Source organism: Notamacropus eugenii, chromosome 6 (assembly GCF_028372415.1).
Source record: "Notamacropus eugenii isolate mMacEug1 chromosome 6, mMacEug1.pri_v2, whole genome shotgun sequence".
NCBI lineage: Eukaryota > Metazoa > Chordata > Mammalia > Diprotodontia > Macropodidae > Notamacropus > Notamacropus eugenii.
Window position 1 is genome coordinate 192864365 of NC_092877.1, and position 19299 is coordinate 192883663.

At 33.9% G+C, this 19299-nt stretch overlaps 1 protein-coding gene across 4 annotated transcripts in view; it reads left to right on the top strand.

Moving 5' to 3' along the window:
- Nucleotides 1–19299, top strand: part of EPHA3 (EPH receptor A3) — a 419590-nt gene that overhangs the window by 363577 nt on the left and 36714 nt on the right. The window lies entirely within an intron of this gene.

Below are 19299 nucleotides of genomic sequence, written 5' to 3' on the forward strand. Positions count from 1 at the left end.
TTATAATCTTCAGAACCCTTCTTTTCTGAAAACAAACAAGGTTAGGCTTGTGGATTTACAATTTTCACAATTCCTTAGGTTGCCTTAATATGTGCTCTGGCTGCACAATAAAGGTTTGACAAACACTAAAAATACCAGGACACTCTGTAGAGTGGGAAAAGTCAGTATATAAACTCTGTTATTATTTCAGTTTCCTGAATTCTATGATCATAATTTTTTGAACAAAGGCTAATTCGTTCGGTGGACAGTCCCATTTTGATTATGCAATGAAAGACCTCAGATATCTCTCAGTGCCTTTGATAGTCTGAACTAACACTTTAAACATCCTAAACATAGGTTTACCTTACTATCAAAACAGTAATTGGAGAGACAAGAAAATACAATTATGAAGCATTAACAGATATATTCCTAAGAGTGTAATACATGCTATTATATGAATTTAAGGGTTGATATTCGCAAAGTAATGTAAATCATCACATTATTTTCACGATTTTCAGTCACATCATGAATTAAATTTACTTTTCTTTACATGAACCTAGATGTTAAAGAATGGTTTTATTGTCTTACTTGCATATTAATATCCTCATACCTGCCAGCAAATTTCATTAAGGTGAAAACAATAGGCATATTAATATCCAGCAGTCCAATTAAATGCAACATAGAACAAAGACCAGTAAATCTAGACTGTAGTACTCTGCAAAGTTGATTAGATTGTAAAGGTTTAACAAAAATCTTAACATAAATATTCAATATTTTCTTTCCCCTGATAAGTAGCAAAATAGTCAGCCACTATTGTGTAGCACACTATAACTTATTTAATAACTAAACCAGCATCCAATGCTACAAGATGATAAATGAAAATGTGATAGATTTATTTGGCAAGGAGTATGTGTTTTTTTTTCATTTCATTCATATCTTTTTCAAGATATTCACACTCCTTCACCATTGGGTAAAATAGCTCTTGAAAAATACATACTCATTGTGTCTTCTTTATGAGTAAAACCTTTCACGGTAAAGCTATTTTATTTCAGCTCATCTTCTTAGAACTTTTAAACCTTGTTTATCTTGAATTATCCTTTCTTCATGAAATCAACTGCTTGCTGATTAAAGGACCAAAGGTCCCGCACGTTCATGGTTAATCAGTTTTAACTTCAGGGAACATTAGAAAAGACTATTCTTCAGGAAATCACTTTGAAACAGTGATCTCATTCTGGAGCCCCAGCAATACAGAAGCCAATCTGATTTTATTATCTAGCATAATAATTTGTAGTTGTCCTACCACTCTGTGAGAGTTTTTATGAGAGTGGAAGAAGCAAATACCTAAAGTGCTTTTGCCTTAGTAAAACAAAGCAATAAAATACCTCACTGTTCTTGATACTTTTTATGCTTCTTTAATTTTTGCTAAAACAAAAATGCATCCAATGTTGGATTCTTTTTCCTTTTTGTTGGGGAGAGGGAATTCTCAAACATCCCACCAATCCCAAACCCTTGATTTGTATCTATTCAATATGATCAAATGGATATTCAGAGATACTCAGTATTAGTAACCCAGAATATTCCTGAAACACTCCCACAGTCCTTATGGAGGCACCAGTTCCTATTTTAAGAAATGGTGAAAAGTTTCTTGATATTGCATTTTTTTTAAAAGAACTAAATTTAGATATTTAAAAAACTACTTTTCTAAATTACTTAATGTGAACTCTTTAAACAAAATCTTCCTAATTACAAGGTATAGCCTTGAAGTAATGTATCTTAAAACACACACTCACATACACACACACACACAAACACACACACACAAATATAGGCACCTAACTGGTTGTTGATATCTGTCCTTCATTGTGGTCGTCTTGATAGCCCATACACTCATTCCACTGCTACTTCTATTGCTCAAACAAATTCTTCTGTGCAGATTTCCTTCAAGCATGTCTTCAGGGTAACTCAAGAAGATCATTTGCAAGACTTCATAGTGACACCTTTTTCGGGAGCAGTATCAAATTGGTTTACTTAGCTTGATCACCTACTTTAGTCACTAAACTTGACTATGAATTATCTTTGTTTCCAAAAGCTTAAATTCTTCTTCATTAAATGAAAACATTCCAGCATTGATAATTCCTCAAGGAATATGGAGTAGGAACTCAGTTGCATGTCTGAAGTCTGATTCATCAACCTTGATTCATCAATAAATCTGTTACAAGACTTTCACAGTATACATCTAGATTCACAGCTAACACTTTTCATGTGGTATCTGAAAGTCATCAGATCTATAAATTAGATTTCTGTGTACTGATTTACATAAATAAAAAGCCATTTCCTTAGAGGAAGAGATTCAGGCTGAAAAGAACAAGCAAATTTAGAGTTTTTGATTTAAGTTAGTATTAGGGGCATTTAAATGATATAGGAGCAAATGCAAAGAAGCTACTGTTAGAAATGGTACTTTAACATTATGCTTGAGTAAAGGTTTAAATAAGGTTCTTCCAAAGTTGAAATGACTTAGAGCATCAAGGTGGCACTGCTGCTGAGGCCTTCCCACAAACAAACACTCACAAGATTAGCTGTGCCTGCCTTTGTCCTCTGTCCTCCATTCAAACTGTTCTCATGGACTTCCTCTTGGTTCTGCTCTATCCTTCCTGTTCTACTAGTTCAGCAAGCTCTACCCATTACATCAGCCTATTAGTGAGTGGGAACGATCTTCCCATTTAAATTACTATTACAGGGTCACGGGTTGTGCAGGCCTTCTCCAATTATATTACCAGTCACCTGTTTGGTTGAACAGAATCCATAAAAAGAGTGTTGGGTCCTGTTTGGTGTTTTCTCTTTTTTATCATGTTTTATTTGGAATTATGTTTTTCATATCTCTTCCAGAACATTGTCCCCAACTATAGGCTACTCCCTTCCTAGTTCTCAGTCTCACACCTTAGGTTAGGGATAAAGAGTAGGCCTCTGATTTCACTGATAAACCTTGGGAGACTACAGTAATTGAAACATTTTAGCAAGGTACTATACAGTTGGTGCTTACTAATTATATGATATTTGTGAGGGAATGAAAAATTGCCACTATCCAAATTGCTCATTTTATAGCCAGCAGTGGCTCTTACAGGATCTACTTCAGCACAAAGATGATAGATTAGAATAGTGATTTAATTGGTGTAGGAAAATTTCACGTGGTAGAACTCCCTTTTTCAATGCAGGTAAGCACCATCTCTGCAAATCATAGTCCTAGAGAGTTGCCTAGGGAATTGAGAGATCAATTTACTTGCCCAGGGTCACACAGCCAATAGCGATGAGGGGTGTTACTTGAAACCAAGTTCCATTCACAATTCTACACTGCCTGTCTTTAGTAAAGCAGTGATGTTGAATATTGAAACAGAATACGTTATCCAGGAAAGGTGTGAGGTTTGAGTCTCCGTATCATATTTGTGATGATTCATATAAGAATGCAGCATGAACCTGAAAGTTCTTTTCAAAAAATGTGGTTTTTGTTGTTTTTCATTTCAGGTGAGTAGATTCTTTCAGCAGACAATATTTCTGTTGCTGAAAACAGACAGACATGAGAGTGCTTTTCTTCTCACTTTGGTTCAAATGAATTTTAATGCAAATTTAATATGTTTCTGATTCTCTGACACCAATCCCTTTTTTTATTATTCTGAATAGTTTTAACTTCGTCCCAATGTTCTCTGTTAGAACTATTTAATGCTCAAGAGTTTTTCTTATAAGATATTCTCTTTGCAAATAGGCTAGTATTAGGTACACATGCATGAAATGTGCCTTCCTACAATGTATGTATGAGTGCATGGGTTTTGTTCCTTCATTGAAACTTTAGAACTTGCAGTTTTGAAAAGATGTTAGCTTTTAAGTGTTGAACTTTTAGAGCACAGAGTGTGGGAGAATGTCAGAATGTTGTCAGTTTTCTGCTTAATTTTCTCTTCAGCAGAGTCACAAACATACTGAACACTTGAGGTGCAAGAAAGGTCTAGAAATAGATTTCAGTTGAAGTGAGGAATTCCCATTTTGAACATTCTCTCCACCAGTTGCTGAGTAGCACTTCAGGCTCTAGTCTGTAGTCGTATGAAGAGATTTGTCTGTCCATGGCCAAGTAATTGTATTTGTAAGTGTCAAATTTTGATTTCAGTTCTTCTTTATACCATCATGGGTCCTTTATACACTGTGTTCTCCTCAGAAGTCATATAAAAATGTTTTTTAAATTGGATTAAATCTATTTACATTTGATTCCCAAATTCACTTTATGACCTAATGTGCCTCATAATTGGTATTAGAAATAGGGCAAACTAAACTCATTCTGAAAGCCTGGTTTATCTGAATTGCTCACTTGTGTAGGTATTTGCCAATTCTGCTACCATCTTCTTTATTTATGTACTGTGTACGGCCAATGTCGCAATTAACCAAGTGACTTTTTTTTTGACTATGTGTATTTCCTCTTGTCCCAACTACTCTATAGACAGGTCCCAAATGTCATGGTTTCAGATGAAAAAGACAGTCATAAAGAAACAATTTTAAGTGGAAAGAGAAGATATTTCACAAAGTAAAGGCATTATTGTAACTTGAAAATGGCAAGACAATTTCATTTCTACCTACTAAAACTTTATCCTCAGTTAATTTTCTTCCCCATAAAACTGAGATAACAATATTTAATTAATTTCCCTCTCTGCATGAATGTGGACAATATCTGTGGTCTCCGTCATAGGGCTGGGAGGAAGTAAAGCCAACAATGTGCTAAAAGTAGCACACAGAACACAGTATTATACAGGCATCAACAATCACTATCATTTTTCTTGTCGTTGCTAATGGGTAAGAAATGAATGTCATTTCTGCCAATTGACCAAATATTCTTCTGTCAAATAGAATAGTTGAAAATAAAATTATGTTGAATTTAACTCTTAAATACATGATTCTGGTCTTCTAGCAATGTATCAACTCATTTATTATTACATTAAAAAGCATCTCTCACTTAAGATTATCAACATTTAATTTTTATAAACATAGGCAAGTCCCAGTTGAGCATGTAATTGGTACTTTGGATAGAGGACCGGGAAGATTCATCTTCCTAAGTTCAAATCTGAACTCAGACACTTATTAGATGTATGACCCTGATCAAGTTACTTAACCCTGTTTGTCTAAGTTTCCTCATCTGTAAAATGAGTTGGAGAAGAAAATTGCAAACACACTTTGCCAAGAAAACCCCCAATGGGATAATGAAGAGTCAGACACAATAACAAGGACAATGAGTGCTGTGAAAGTAGTCTCAATATACATGAATTTCATATTTTTGAAGTTATAGTTATGTACAAAATGGTGATTTGTTATAGCTTTGTAGAAGTATGCAATGCTATTGATGAGGTTAAATGATATGTTTTATGTAAAGAGAATCTTTTAATTCATCTTCCCATATGGATTATTTTATCCACACCTTTGAATCTCATGCTTGGCATTCATTCCACAGAAGCCTCTTACAATCCCTGGTTTATTTAGAGGTTCAGCTTCTGTTCTCTTTTCCATGGGAAGCCTTTTATGTTGTTTTCCCCAGTAAACATATAAGTTCCTTGAGAGTAGGGACTTTATCCTTTTGTCATTAAAACCCAGGACAGCGCCTTACACATAATAGGTGCTGAATAGATGCTTGTTGAATTGAACTGCATTGAATTAAGGGCATTACGGCAGCCATGACTTTGTCAATACTCTGTACAAATTGGACAATGTGATCTAGCAAAACATTTGGTGAAATGCCATTATCTTCAGGGTATCCATCTTCCATTTGGCATCTGCCCAGAACATTCTCTGTGACTCTAGCAAAGACCTTTGCTGCACATATGACTCCCTGTTTTCTACTTCATTTGATACTTATAGTCACTATATAATTGAACAAAGCTATATCTGTGCCAACAACTGTCAAGGAATCATGCATACTCCTCAAATATTCTGCTTTGTTCATCTGAGTCAAATATTTGTTTTTGTTTTTCCTATTGACCAAAAATGAACATAGATTCTTGACATCCCTGTATTTTCTAGTCTATTGTGTGACTCTGCAGACAACTCTGCTATTAAAACAAAACAACAAGAAAACAAAATCTGTTTCCAAAAAGCTTCTTCATTTTCTTTCCGTAGGTCTTCATTCAAGTCACATCTGCTAATAGTGGGCATCCCCCAAGAAGCATTCTTCTCCTCTATATCATCACCCTTCGAAGTCAGCAGTATCTGTACATTTAATTATCCTATCTATTCAGATGATTCCTAGACCTATATTCCCAGGCCTAATCTCTCTCCTGATCTCCACTCAAATCACTAAATGGTACTTGAGTATTTCAAATTAGATTTCCTCTATGCATCTTGAACATGTCCCTTCATTCTAAAAACTTTCATTCTTCCTGACTTTTCTGTTATTCTCAAGGACTACTACCATTCCCAGTTACCCAGACTTATAACTTCAGTGTCATCCATGACTACTCTTCCACATTCCATTCATGTATCCAGGTTTGTTGCCAAGTTTTGTTATTCACAATGTTCTTGTGTATAAAATCACACTTCTGTAGGCCCTTCTGACCTTACACTTGAACTACTGCAATATCCTGTTGGTTATTCTCCCTGCCTCAAGTGTCTTCCTACTCTCTCCCCGTTCCTCCAGTGCCTTTCCCCTGAAATAACCCCTAGAATGTGAATTCCTTGAGAATAGCTCATATTCCAGACAAATAACACTAATACGAATGAACAGGCATCTAATCTGCTTGTCTCGTAATTTTCCACCTCCATGTATTTGTAAAGTTTATCTTCTTTCTCTGGAAGTGCTATCCTCTACATTTCTGTTAATGAAAATAGTTTTCTTTCTTCAAGATGCCTCTCAGACTCCTCTGCTTCCATGAAGCATTTCATGAGGCATTTGGGGCTTCCCCTCAGCACCAAATGTCCCCTCCTTCTCTATTTTAACTTTGTTTATTCATGTATTACAACTTTACATGTATAATCTTCCTAATAATTTGTAAATGCCTTGAGGACATGGGCTATATATTTACATTTTGTGTGTGTGTACACACACACACACCACCACCACCAACACCAGCACCACCACCATAACAACAGCAATAAGTATCTCTGTGGGACAAAAGTTTTGGCTAGGTATTCAATTCTCGCTCTTCCACATCCTGGCAAGGGAGTAATTAGTTTTCTCTCCTTCCTTTTTCTGTTAGAGGCTGGAGTTTTGCCTGATCTTCCTGGAAAATCTTTCTTCTCTCCCCCCTTTCACTCCCTCCTAACTCCTTTTAAGCAGTCATATCCAGCTATAATGGCTAAAATTGTTCTGGCACTAATTGCTTGGATGGAATTGATTCTGACACAAAGCAATAAATGTTTGTTAAATTAAATAGATTTTTATGGGTCACTGGAAGATTAATAGCCATTATAATATATACCTATGCATATGTTTATTTATGACTTCGAAAAAATATTTTCCAAGTTCCAAACAATTGACTTACCTAGACATTTTTGGAATGTAGTGCACTTAATAAATTAGTAAACTCTTTAAAAAAGAAAAATCTGAAATTTGGGCATTTAAAAAGACAGTCAAAGCAAGAAACATACTCAGAGTGACCCATGCTTTCTGCAATTATGCTGTTCTGTTACAGTGAAATATACAATAGAATGTATCACAGAGAGCCTATGATACTTAAAGTTTCCAGATGTTCCCATTGTATCTGTCCCCAAAAGTTATTGAAAAGTCATTTCTTTGTATTTCATTTCCTGAATCCAAATGTCATTACTTGTAGTACAATGAAACAAACATTGTCCAACCTTTCAGGAAATCCTATGCATTTCAAATAATGAGAAGGATCTTTAAATTCCCAGGTTTGTGTCTTTGCTGCCTTTGAGCAGATCTCTTTGTCTCCAATCCCTTAGGGAATCAATGTCTGTTGGAGATATTCTGTTAGTGGTCTCTAGATTTGAACTTCTGGGGATTAGAGAAGATGGCTCCCCAGAGAAGTCTTCTTTGGATTCCCTTCATCTTGCTGTCTACTGCTTGTGTCATCAGATGATATCTAGATTCATGACAGTTTCTTAAATTTGTAGACCTTAGTTGGAACAATCCAATCCTTTTTTCTCCTTCCAGAAAAATGGGTAACTATATATTTTCTTAGTATAATCTCCAGCAATTCAAATTCCTTACGTTCACAATCCAAAGCCTTCTATCACTTTAAGTATGATCTAACACAGCTCAAAATTAGGAGGTGTAAGTTTTGGTTAGGAAAAGATTATTCTAACTCAGTAGAGAGATAAACACTTAAGGAAACCCAATAGACAGGGAAGGATTATCTTTAAATCACCAAAGATTTCAGCAATCACCTTTTTTTCTTTTAGAAACCGTACCCAGGGCAGAGCCAAGAAGGTGGAGTAGAAAGACACACATACGCTAGCTCCGAACCCACAGCCCATAAAATATCTGTAAAAAAAAAAAAGAAACCGTACCTCCCTCCATTCCCTTCCCCCAATCCCCTCAACCAAGTATAAGGAACAAAATTCAATTAGGTTCTTGAAAAATTTAGGCCCTTTAGTCCCCTTTTTAATTCAAATCAATCAGGTCTATAAAAACGTATTGTAACTATTTCAAAAATAGGTTTTCAGTGTGATTCCTACACCTCCAAAGTGCTGTATGCTATTCCCAGCCAAAGAAAAGCTTTGGGTTATTTCAACTAACCTTGGAGCTGAATTCCAATATTCCATGGCACCTTCACAAAGACCCTTATTCACACAACTTCTATATACCATTCTTAATTTATTTTTAACCTCCTTATGAAGGCAAAAGAGTAAATTAGCAATGCTATGATTAAATCAAGAAGCAAAAAGGATTAGAGACCTCAGAAATACCTAGATATTTTCCTGAGCTTTTGATACTAGCAAATAGAAGTGAAGTTCATAAAACTAAAGCCTCAAGTGAAAAAGAATCCAAAGTCTTTCTTCTCTGATTACATTCTGTGTTTAAAGTGAAATTGACACCAGAAGTAACAGACGTTTGTGTTGGCATTGAACTGATTGACAAATCTCTGACTGACAAAATGAGAAACAAACCTCTGCTTCAAATCGTATTCTGCCATTGGTAGTATCTATTGCAGTTCTCTTCATACCCCATGTACAGTTCTATTCACACATAAGTTTTTTTAAAAAAATGAATTGTTGGAACCTTGTATACCCTAGCAGATAATTACTTCAAACAATTGTTTAGCGCTATATATATATATATATATATATATATATATATATATATATATATATATATATATATATATATATATATATATATGTGTGTGTGTGTGTGTGTGTGTGTGTGTGTGTACAATGTATATTTTTATGACAGTGCTGTACAACAGTCTATAAAGCAGCTTAAAATTAATTTTATTTATGTTACTATTTACTGAAATCCTAAAAGTCACTTTGTCTACCCAAAATGAAGTGAACAAGAGATTTAATATCTCAGTCTATATATAAGGACAGCTTAAAAAAACTATACTAAATTACATATATGTGTGTGTGCGTACATATATATGTGTATATATAATATAATATATAGCTCTTTCTCTACACACACACACATATATGTATATATATATATATATATAAATATAAACTATAGTAAGAATTTAAAACTATAGTCTTACAAACTATAAGCTACCACCAGTGACAGCAGGTAATATTTTCTTGGCCTCATCAAAGTTGTTTTTCCATCAATCTAATAAAGTATGTGTTTTATAGCTAAAAAAAATTGATCTAATTCTCAGAGACCTCCACTGAAGCTTGAAATGAAGCTTCTGTGCCTTAATATATATCATAGGCAGCAAAAGAATGATTTTTTTAGGATGGGAGATGGGGGATGAAAAACTATATGTGTATGTGTATATGTGTATGGTCACAAGTAAGAGTAAAAGTATGTATAGTTCTACAGTGAATTATGAAGGAACTTGACGTCAGGTATCTGTATGTTTAATTTATTTGCATTTGATACAGTGAGATTAAAAGTTTCTCAGAATGAAGCAGAGATGAATATATATGTATATATGTAGACACATATACATATGTGTGTAAACTATGAGTAAATTAAAATATAGAGAGCAGTTTCTTTTTTCAGCTATACAATTTTGTCCTCAAGGACTCATATCCAACTTCTGTCATGTTACTGAGATTGAAATTTGCACAACAGTGCATAATGTTATCCCTTGAGGTTGTTTTGGTTTTAATGTCTTTAAAAATAAAAATATTAAATTGATAACTAATTCACAGAACTACAAGAAGTTTCATTAGGGTGGTATCTCTTTTAATATAGAAGGATTTCATGAGGTAATAATTAATTGCATATTTTTTTACATACCTTCCAGAAGACATGAAATGGTTATTGAACTCTCTCAACTTACCTTGACCCTTCTGGGAAATTGCTTCATTCTCCCTTAAAAACTGTAGAGACAGGCTTAGGTATTTTCATTTTTGTACTAACTCCCAGTAAAAAGAATTGCAGGAGTTGGTAGTGAAGAACTCCATAGAATTTCATTTTGTACAAGTAAAAGCTGAGCAACATAGAGTCCTTGGGAACACATCTAAGCTGAGGGGACTGACTTATATTTACCCTCCCTCAGAATTTTCCCTCCAGGAAAAGTTGTCCCTGATCTAATCCAGACCCACCGTTTCTAGGACTATGTGACTTCATGAGAGACTGAAGGAAGTTATAGATACCAGGAAAACCCCAGACAATAATTAATGAAAATTAATGATGGGCTATAAGCAGGCTATCCCAGGTGGTACAGGCACATCATTATTCTTATAAAGGCTGTGAAAACTTCATCTTGAGACAAGGATATATTCAGATTCATATGTGTGTATATATGCCTATATATGTGTGTGTATGTATATATGTGGGTGTACATGTGTAGAGGGAAGGGTGTGTGTGCCAGCACACCATCATATATATATGCATATATAATATATATTACTCACACAGATTTATATATATGAAGAAAATATGTATAACTAATATTTTAAAATCATTGCCTTTCTTGTTTAGCTTTGAAACAAATTATTTGAGAAAAAGCAAGACTATAGACAGTCTAAGTATTAAGATTATGCTAATCATGTCATTTTATTTTGTAGAAAGTTTGGGGTTGTCATTGGAATGAGATCATCCAATAGCATATAACTATGAAATAAACATTCTCAGTCGACATAAGCAATATCTACCATACACAATGGTCAAAGAATTCCTTCTAAAAGGATTTGTTAGGTTTTTTTGTACAATTATCTGTAGAGATATCAGGTGCCTTGACCTTTGTTATCCAAAAATTTGATTAATTGTAAGAGATTTAACAAGAAATTGAAAGCAAGGAAGAAAATGGGTTTAAAATTATTAAATTAATAACATTATAGTTAATATTACATTATATTTATAAATAATACATTAAATATTTTAAATTATTAAAAATGAATTTACTCCTTTCAGAATGGAATCTATATGGCTCCTTGTTTTTAGATTTGCTCAAAAATGTGTGTTCACTAGGGAGTTATTAAATAACACTTGAATGGGCATGTCTAAATACCCGTGGATATCTTAATTAATTGTAAAGTCTTATTTTAACTCTTAATTTTTGATTCCTGGTTGTTGTGGCTCTAGAATTCTGATAAAGAATGATGGTCTTCAAGTATGCTTCTTTTGTTGAAAAAACCCAAAATTGAATATCGGGATTTTCACAAGTTTCCTTATTATCTGTAATAAAAATAAATTGATACATCTGCAACGACAAAGGGAAAGGACAAAACAACTCATATTTGTGTTTACATGGTACTTTAACACGTTATATTTTCATGTATATGTACATATTGATATTTGTGTTTATATACGTATAGTGCGGTCTGCCATTAATAGCCAGTTACCATCAATAGACAAGCATTTACTAAGTGCCTACTATATTTTAGGTATTGTGCTAAAGTACTGTGGACTTTTAAAAATATACTGTTTATGACCTCACGGTCCTTGCTCCATTTCAGGAGATAAAATATAATATAAATATATATCTTCAAAAATCAATGCAAGGTAATGTTTTCCCTCTTTCCCAAGAGAGAAGAAGGGAGACACTACTACTTAGGAGAGCCAGGCAAGATTGTGTATAAAAAGTGATTCTTGAGCTGGATTTTGAAGGAAACAAAAGACTCTAAGAGGTATGAATGAGGAAGATGCATTTCAGAAACAGGGATCAGGCAGTGCAAAAGTAGTGGGAGGAAAGATAGAATGCCTTATATTTGGAATAGCAAGAAGGCAATTTTACTTGCATGTAGAGTGGTGGAAAGGAAGGTTGGAGTCAGACTATAAAGGATTTTAAATTGTAAATAGAGGAATTAACTAGCAAAAATGTCCTCAGGTAAATCATTACTTGACCCAGCCTTTTTTCTTCTAGCTAACATGATAGGTAGAATTAGATAATCTCTAAAATTCTTTCCATTAAATGATTTTTCATGCTGTGCATACATGAAGTTGATAATATTGAATCACTGTTCATAGGAAAACTCTTTTATTTATTTTCCAGAAGTAGCAAAGGATTGTATTGGACCATCCTTGTGTTCTCACACCATCCCCTTTATGAGTTAAGATGCTCGTTTACAAGATAACGGACTCAGTGTAATAACAGCAGGTATATATGGAAAAGAGTGAACTCAGTCATGTTAGGTAGATAAACCAGCGTCTGGCACAAAATAGGCGCTAAATAAATGCTTATCGATTGATTGAATAGTAACTGATTATTTTTTATTGCCTATCGTGTTAGAATGAGGCCAGTGAGGTTCAGATCTATTGAAAAATGTAAATACGTCTGCCTGGAGTTTTATGAATAACAAGTTTGAATTTAAGACCAAAGGTCTCCAGAAAATGTTTCAACAAACAATTCAACAAATACAAATCATATTTATTAAATCGTTGCCCTAAACCATGAGAGAGAAAAGAAATTACAATCCACAGATGCTGTTTTACACTGCTTCTTTATGTGGGTGAACATCTGTTAAGGTCTTTTTTTTTTTTTCTCTCTGAAATTAAGTAAATGCATTTATATACACTTATCAGAACTTACCTAAGCAAACTAAATTTGTCCTGGTACAGGATAAAGTAGCTTTAGGAAGAACAATTAAGGATTATTACTAGTCATCTGAAAGCACATTTCTGCCTAAAGAGGAGAAAAGGCCCAAGTTTGCACATAATAATCCCAGAAAAGGAGGTAGTTATATGACACAGTGGATAGAGTGCTGGATCTGGAGACTCACCTTCCTGAGTTCACATCCATCCTCAGTTTTTAATCTTTGTGATCCTAGGTAAGTCATTTAACCTTGTTTGCCCCAGTTTCCTCATCTGTGCAATGAACTAGAGAAGGAAATGGCAAACTACTTCACTATCTTTCCTGGGAAAATTTCATATGGAGGCATGAATAGTTGGACACTATCGAAGTGTCTAAATAACAATAACAACAAAGCTCTGAAAGTGAGACTTTGCCAAAGCGCTTGGTTTGTCACCCTTCCAGTGCCCCTTTCATGCTGTCCTAGTCATCATTTGTAGGCTCATTCATCCTGTTAATGATCTCTGTGTTTCATAAAAGCAGGGACTGTGCCCTATTTACTCCTCATCCTTCTCTATTGCCCAATGTAGTGTTGTTCACATTGTGGAAGCCTACAAAAAGCTTGTGGGTAGTATCAAATGTTTCTGATAAGAATCTGATATCCAAGCTATATAGGGAAAGACTCCAAATATGAAGACCCAAAACATTCCTTGATAGATAAGTAGTCAAAGGATATAAAGTACTCAAAAGAATGAATGAATGAATGAATGAATGAATGAATGAATGAATGAATAAAATATAAATTCTTGCTATGTGACAGGCACTATGCCAACTACTGGGGTTACAAACACAAGGAAGCAAGAAAGTCTCTGCCCTCGCAAAAGCTTACTTCTAATAGGGAAGGCAACACACATAATGAGAACAAAAGCCACAAAGGAGAGTCACAAAATTAGCATATGAATTCTAAGAATTTGGTTACTGTTCTCAGATCTGAAGTTGAAAATCAGGGTAGGATGTTGAAGTTCAAAGTAGGAATGAAATGGAAATGACCAGGAAGTGCATGATGAACCTAGATGTCATTATCATTATCCTTCAAATTATCTGGTTTTATATCATACCAACATTAGATTTCTTTAGCTATGTAATAAAGGAGGAAAGGAAAGGAATATACATTTATAAAATACCTTCTCTGTGATGCCATGCCCAGTGATCTATCTATTGCATCCTTACCTGCCTAAGTTTCTTAGTGAAACAAATACCTCAATTTCACTTTGGAGATTATGAGATGCAAGATTGAGAGATGAGTTCACATTTATGAAGAGAGTCAGCCTTAAGAAAAGTTGTGAAGTTATTGAAAATGTAAATAACTATTGCCTCTTCAATCTGTGACCCCTTCCTCCCAGGTAGAAACCTCTGCCTTCCATGTTCTCATGGCATGCTTTCTTCCCTCTATAATCTTTTCACAAAAAAAGACCTACTAAAACTTATTCAAGCTAAACTTTAAGGCACTAAGTAGTGTCTATCAGCCTAAATATTTCCAAAAGAATTCCAATTTTTAACAAAGGACAAAAATACATATCAAATAATTCAACTCCTAATTTCAGCATTTTAGGCATCAGGGAGATATTTCTGGGAATGAGAGTTCCCAATGTCACTGAGAATCATACATACTTTGACAGAGAACTAAATGTGTTAATGTCATCATTGGTCAATTACAGTGAAGCATTTTGGACTAATTTTCTAATAGAATGAGTGATAGAAAAACATCCTAGAGGTTACAGATAAGTAGAATAGCATCTTAACATTTTTTTTTCACTTGTGACAATATAATATATTATCTTTTCTTTGTGAATTCAGAATATTCAAAGTGATTTGAGTTTGGATAGTTAAGAAGTGAAGGTGTTTTAAAATATCTTATTCATGCTAACAGAATAATCAGGGTCAAGCAGGTGAGTATTTCTCAAATGAAGAGTCATAATGTATTGGAGTAATTTTCCCAAATTTTCCGACTAGTAACCTTTTTGTTTAGAATTGCTTCCCTTTAAAGTTCTTGTAGGAACCTTATGAAAAGATTTCACATTCTTTTGACAGAAAAAACAGCATTCTAAACCTATATTTTAATTAAACTTGAATCAAAATAGTAACTCCTTCCACACATCAGTCTATGCAGGACATATTTCATCTTCCATGTAGTGGTGATGAAGGAATGATAATTTAGTCCAATAAAAGAAATTATGAGCTTTGGGGAGGTACTTTGAAGGAATAACTTACTTGACTGTGAAGATACTTGCATAATTAATTCCCAGTGAAGTCAATAATATTCATGCAGTTAAATGCTTTTTGAATAAGTGGGGGTTAAAATCCCAGTAGAGATCCTCTTGACAGCATTTATATCTTTATTCAAAAATGTCAAGTTGAAAAAATTCCCTTGTCAAGTTGGGGTTGTATCCTTTCAAAAACAGATTGCTGTCTAGAACTTTGCCTTTCTTTGGAAATTCAATTAGGAAGTCCTCACCATTTCACCCCAGTTTACAAGCAAAACAAAATGAAGACAGATATGATATATAAAACATTGTCAGTATTCCATTTCATTTAAAGTTCAAATGGAAATCTGCAAATATGGAATTCATGCCAATGGTTGCATGTGCATGTTTGGTGGGAAAGAGCTGGGCATGATGACAGCAAAGAAAGTAAAGATTTATAATGGTGGAAGAATTCAAAATATATAGGTATGTCTTTCCATTGTCATATGTATATATACATATATATACACACATATATACATATATATTTATATATATATATATATACATATATATTTATATGTGTGTGTGTGTGTGTGTGTGTGTGTGTACACAGCTTCTCCTAATTCCTATAAGTGCTACAGGCCTATAATAGAAGAGAAAATATGTCCACTTATGTTCTGATGCCATTAGGCAAAAATGTGGAATCAGCTGTCTTATAGGTAGTTCTACTTTTCAATGCCAAGAACTATTTGTAGGGGAAAACAGTTGAGATAGTATAATTTTGACATATTAGCAATATTGAAATGCTAGAAAGGAAAAGCCCAGGACTTCGTTACTTGAATATTTTTATTTTCAAGAGAAATTGTCATGTTTCTGAAATGGAAACCTTTAACTGATTTGGGAATGAATATGGATAAAATTTGACCTCTTTAGTTTTCAGTTTGATGCTGTGCAGAATCACATACAATATGTCAGGGATGGGGATGAAAAGAGAAAAATGCGTTGGGGAAAGGTGGGAGGAAAATGTGATTTTTTTAAAGTAGAGGTACATATGTATCTCCAAGAAAAGCCTTTAGTATTGAATTAATTTGGGGTTTTGTGTTTTTAAAAAAATATAATTTATTTTTTAGTTATCAACTTTCACTTCCATAAGGTTTTGAGTTTTAAATTTTTTCTCCTTCCCTTTCTTACCTCCTCCCCAAGACAGTGTACAGTTTGATATAGGCTCTATTTACACATTCATATTAATCATATTTTCACATTAGTCATGATGTAAAGAAGAACTATAACTAAAGGGAGGAGCTACAAGAAAGAAAAAAACAAAACAACAGAAAAGAAGAGCAAATTGGATGCTTCCATGTGTATTCATATTCCAGAGTTCTTTCTCTGGATGTGGACAGCATTTTCCTTCATCAGTCTTTTGGAGTTGCATTAGCTCCTTGCATTACTGAGAAGTGATACATGTATCAACTTAGATATCATATAATGTGCCTATTACTGTGTACAATGTTCTCCTGGTTCTGCTTATTTCACTTAGAAACAGTTCATTTTAAGTCTTTCCAGGTTTTCCTGAAGCCCATCTGCTTATCATTTCTATTATATTCATATGCCACAATTTGTTCAGCTTTTCCCCAACTGAAGAACATCCCTGAAATTTCCAGTTTTTTGCTCCACAAAAAGAGCTGCTGTAAATATTTTTGTACATGTGGGTCCTTTTCTCATTTTTATGATCTCTTTGAGATACAGATCTGATACTGATACTGCTGGATCAAAGGGTATCGAAATTTTTATAGGCCTTTGTGCATAGTTCTAAATTGTTCTATAGAATGGTTATCAGTTCACAACTCCACCAAAAATACACTAGTGTTCTAATTTTCCCTCATCTTCTCCAACATTTATCATTTTCTCATTTTGTCATGTTAACCAATCTGAAAAGATTGATGTGATGCTTCAGAGTTGTTTAATTTTAATCTCTCTTATCAATGGTGATTTAGAGCATTTTTTCATATGACTCTAGATAACTTTAACTTCTTCCTCTGAAAACTGCCTGCTCATATATATCCCAGATAACTCAGGAGGAGAAAATGAGTGTAGTGACTTTGCACAGCTCTCCCTCACTCAAAACAAAGTCAAGTGCAAGTCATGTCATCATTTCTCTGGTATCATGGTCTTCCTCGAAACTGAAGGTTGAACAGAGATCTCTTCATATCTTTTGACTGTTTATTAATTGGGGAATGACTTGTATTCTTGTAAATTTGACTTGGTTCTCTATATATTTTAGAAATGAGGTCTTTACCAGAGACACTGCCTATAAAAGTTGCTACTCAGCTTTTTCCTTACCTTCTAATCTTGGTTGCATTGGCTTTGTATATGTAAAAATGTTTTAATTTAATGTAATCAAAATCATCCATTTTGTATTTCATAATGTCCTCATCTCTTATGTGGTCATAAATTCTTCTCTTCTCCATAGATCTGACAGATAAGCTATTTCTTGCCCTCTTAGTTTGCTTATAGTATCAACCTTTATGTTTAAATCATGTATCCATTTTAACTTTATCTTGACATAAAGTGTAAGATGTTGGTTTATGTTCCTGCCATATAATTTTCCAGTTTTCCCAGGAGTTTTTGTCAAACAGTGTATTCTTATCACAGAAGCTATAGCATTTGGGTTTATCAAACAGTAGATGACTATAGTCATTGGCCGTTGTTTCTTGCATGCCTAACCTATTGCACTGATCCACCATTGTAATTTTTAGCCAGTACCAAGTAGTTTTGGTGATTGCTGCATTACAATTCAATTTAAGATCTAGTACAGCTAAGCCACCTTCTCTTAATTTCTTTTTATTAATTCTCTTGATATTCTGTATCTTTTGTTCTTCCAGATGAATTTTGTTATAGCTCTATAAAGTAGCTCTATAAAATAATATTTGATGGTTTTGATTGATATGGAGCTGAATAAGTAATTTAATAGAATCATCATTTTTATTATATCAACTTTATTATGCATGGGTATATTAATATACATGGCTACATGGGTAGCCATGACCAATTGACGTTAGTCCAGTTATTTAGATCTGACTTTATTTGTATGAAAAGTAGTTTTTCACTGTGTCAAATTGTGTCAGACAGTGAGTTTTTATCCCAGAAGTAGGCATCCTTGGGTTTATCAAACAGTAGACTGCTGTAGTCATTGACTAATTTGTCCTATGTACCTAACCTATTCCAGTGATCTACCCTCTATTTCTTAGCCAGTACCAAGTGGTATAGATGATTGCTGCATTATAACACAACTTAAGATGCAGTACGGCTAGACCACCTTCCCTAGCATTTCTTTTCATTAATTCTCTTGATATTCTACATGTTTTGTTCTTCCAGATGAGTTTTGATATTATTTTTTCTAGCTCTATAAAATAATTTTTTCATAGTTTGATTGGTATGGCACTGAATAAGCAAATTAATTTAGGAAGAATTGTCATTTTTATTATATTAATTCAACTTCCTCACAAGCCACTGATGTTTTAAAAATTATTTAGATCTGATTTTATTTGTGTGAAAAATGTTTTGTAATTGTGTTCATATAGTCCCTGGGTTTGTTCTGGCAGGTAGACTCCAAAATATTTTATATTGTCTACAGTAACTTTCAGTGGAATTCACTTTCTGTCTTGTTATTTGGCTTTGTTAGTAATATGTAGAAATGCCAATGATTTATGTGGCTTATTTTATAGCCTACAACTTTGCTAAATTTGTATATTATTTAAAGCAATTTTTTTTACTTGATTCTCTAGGATTCTGTAAGCATATCATCTGCAAAGGGTGATGCCTTTGTTTCTTCTTTGCCTGTTCTAATTTCTTCCATTTTTTTCTTCTCCTATTACTAAAATTAACATTTCTAATACAGTACTGAATAACAGTGCCACCGCTGGGTATCTTTGTTTCACCCCCAATCTTACTGAAAATGCTTCTAATTTATG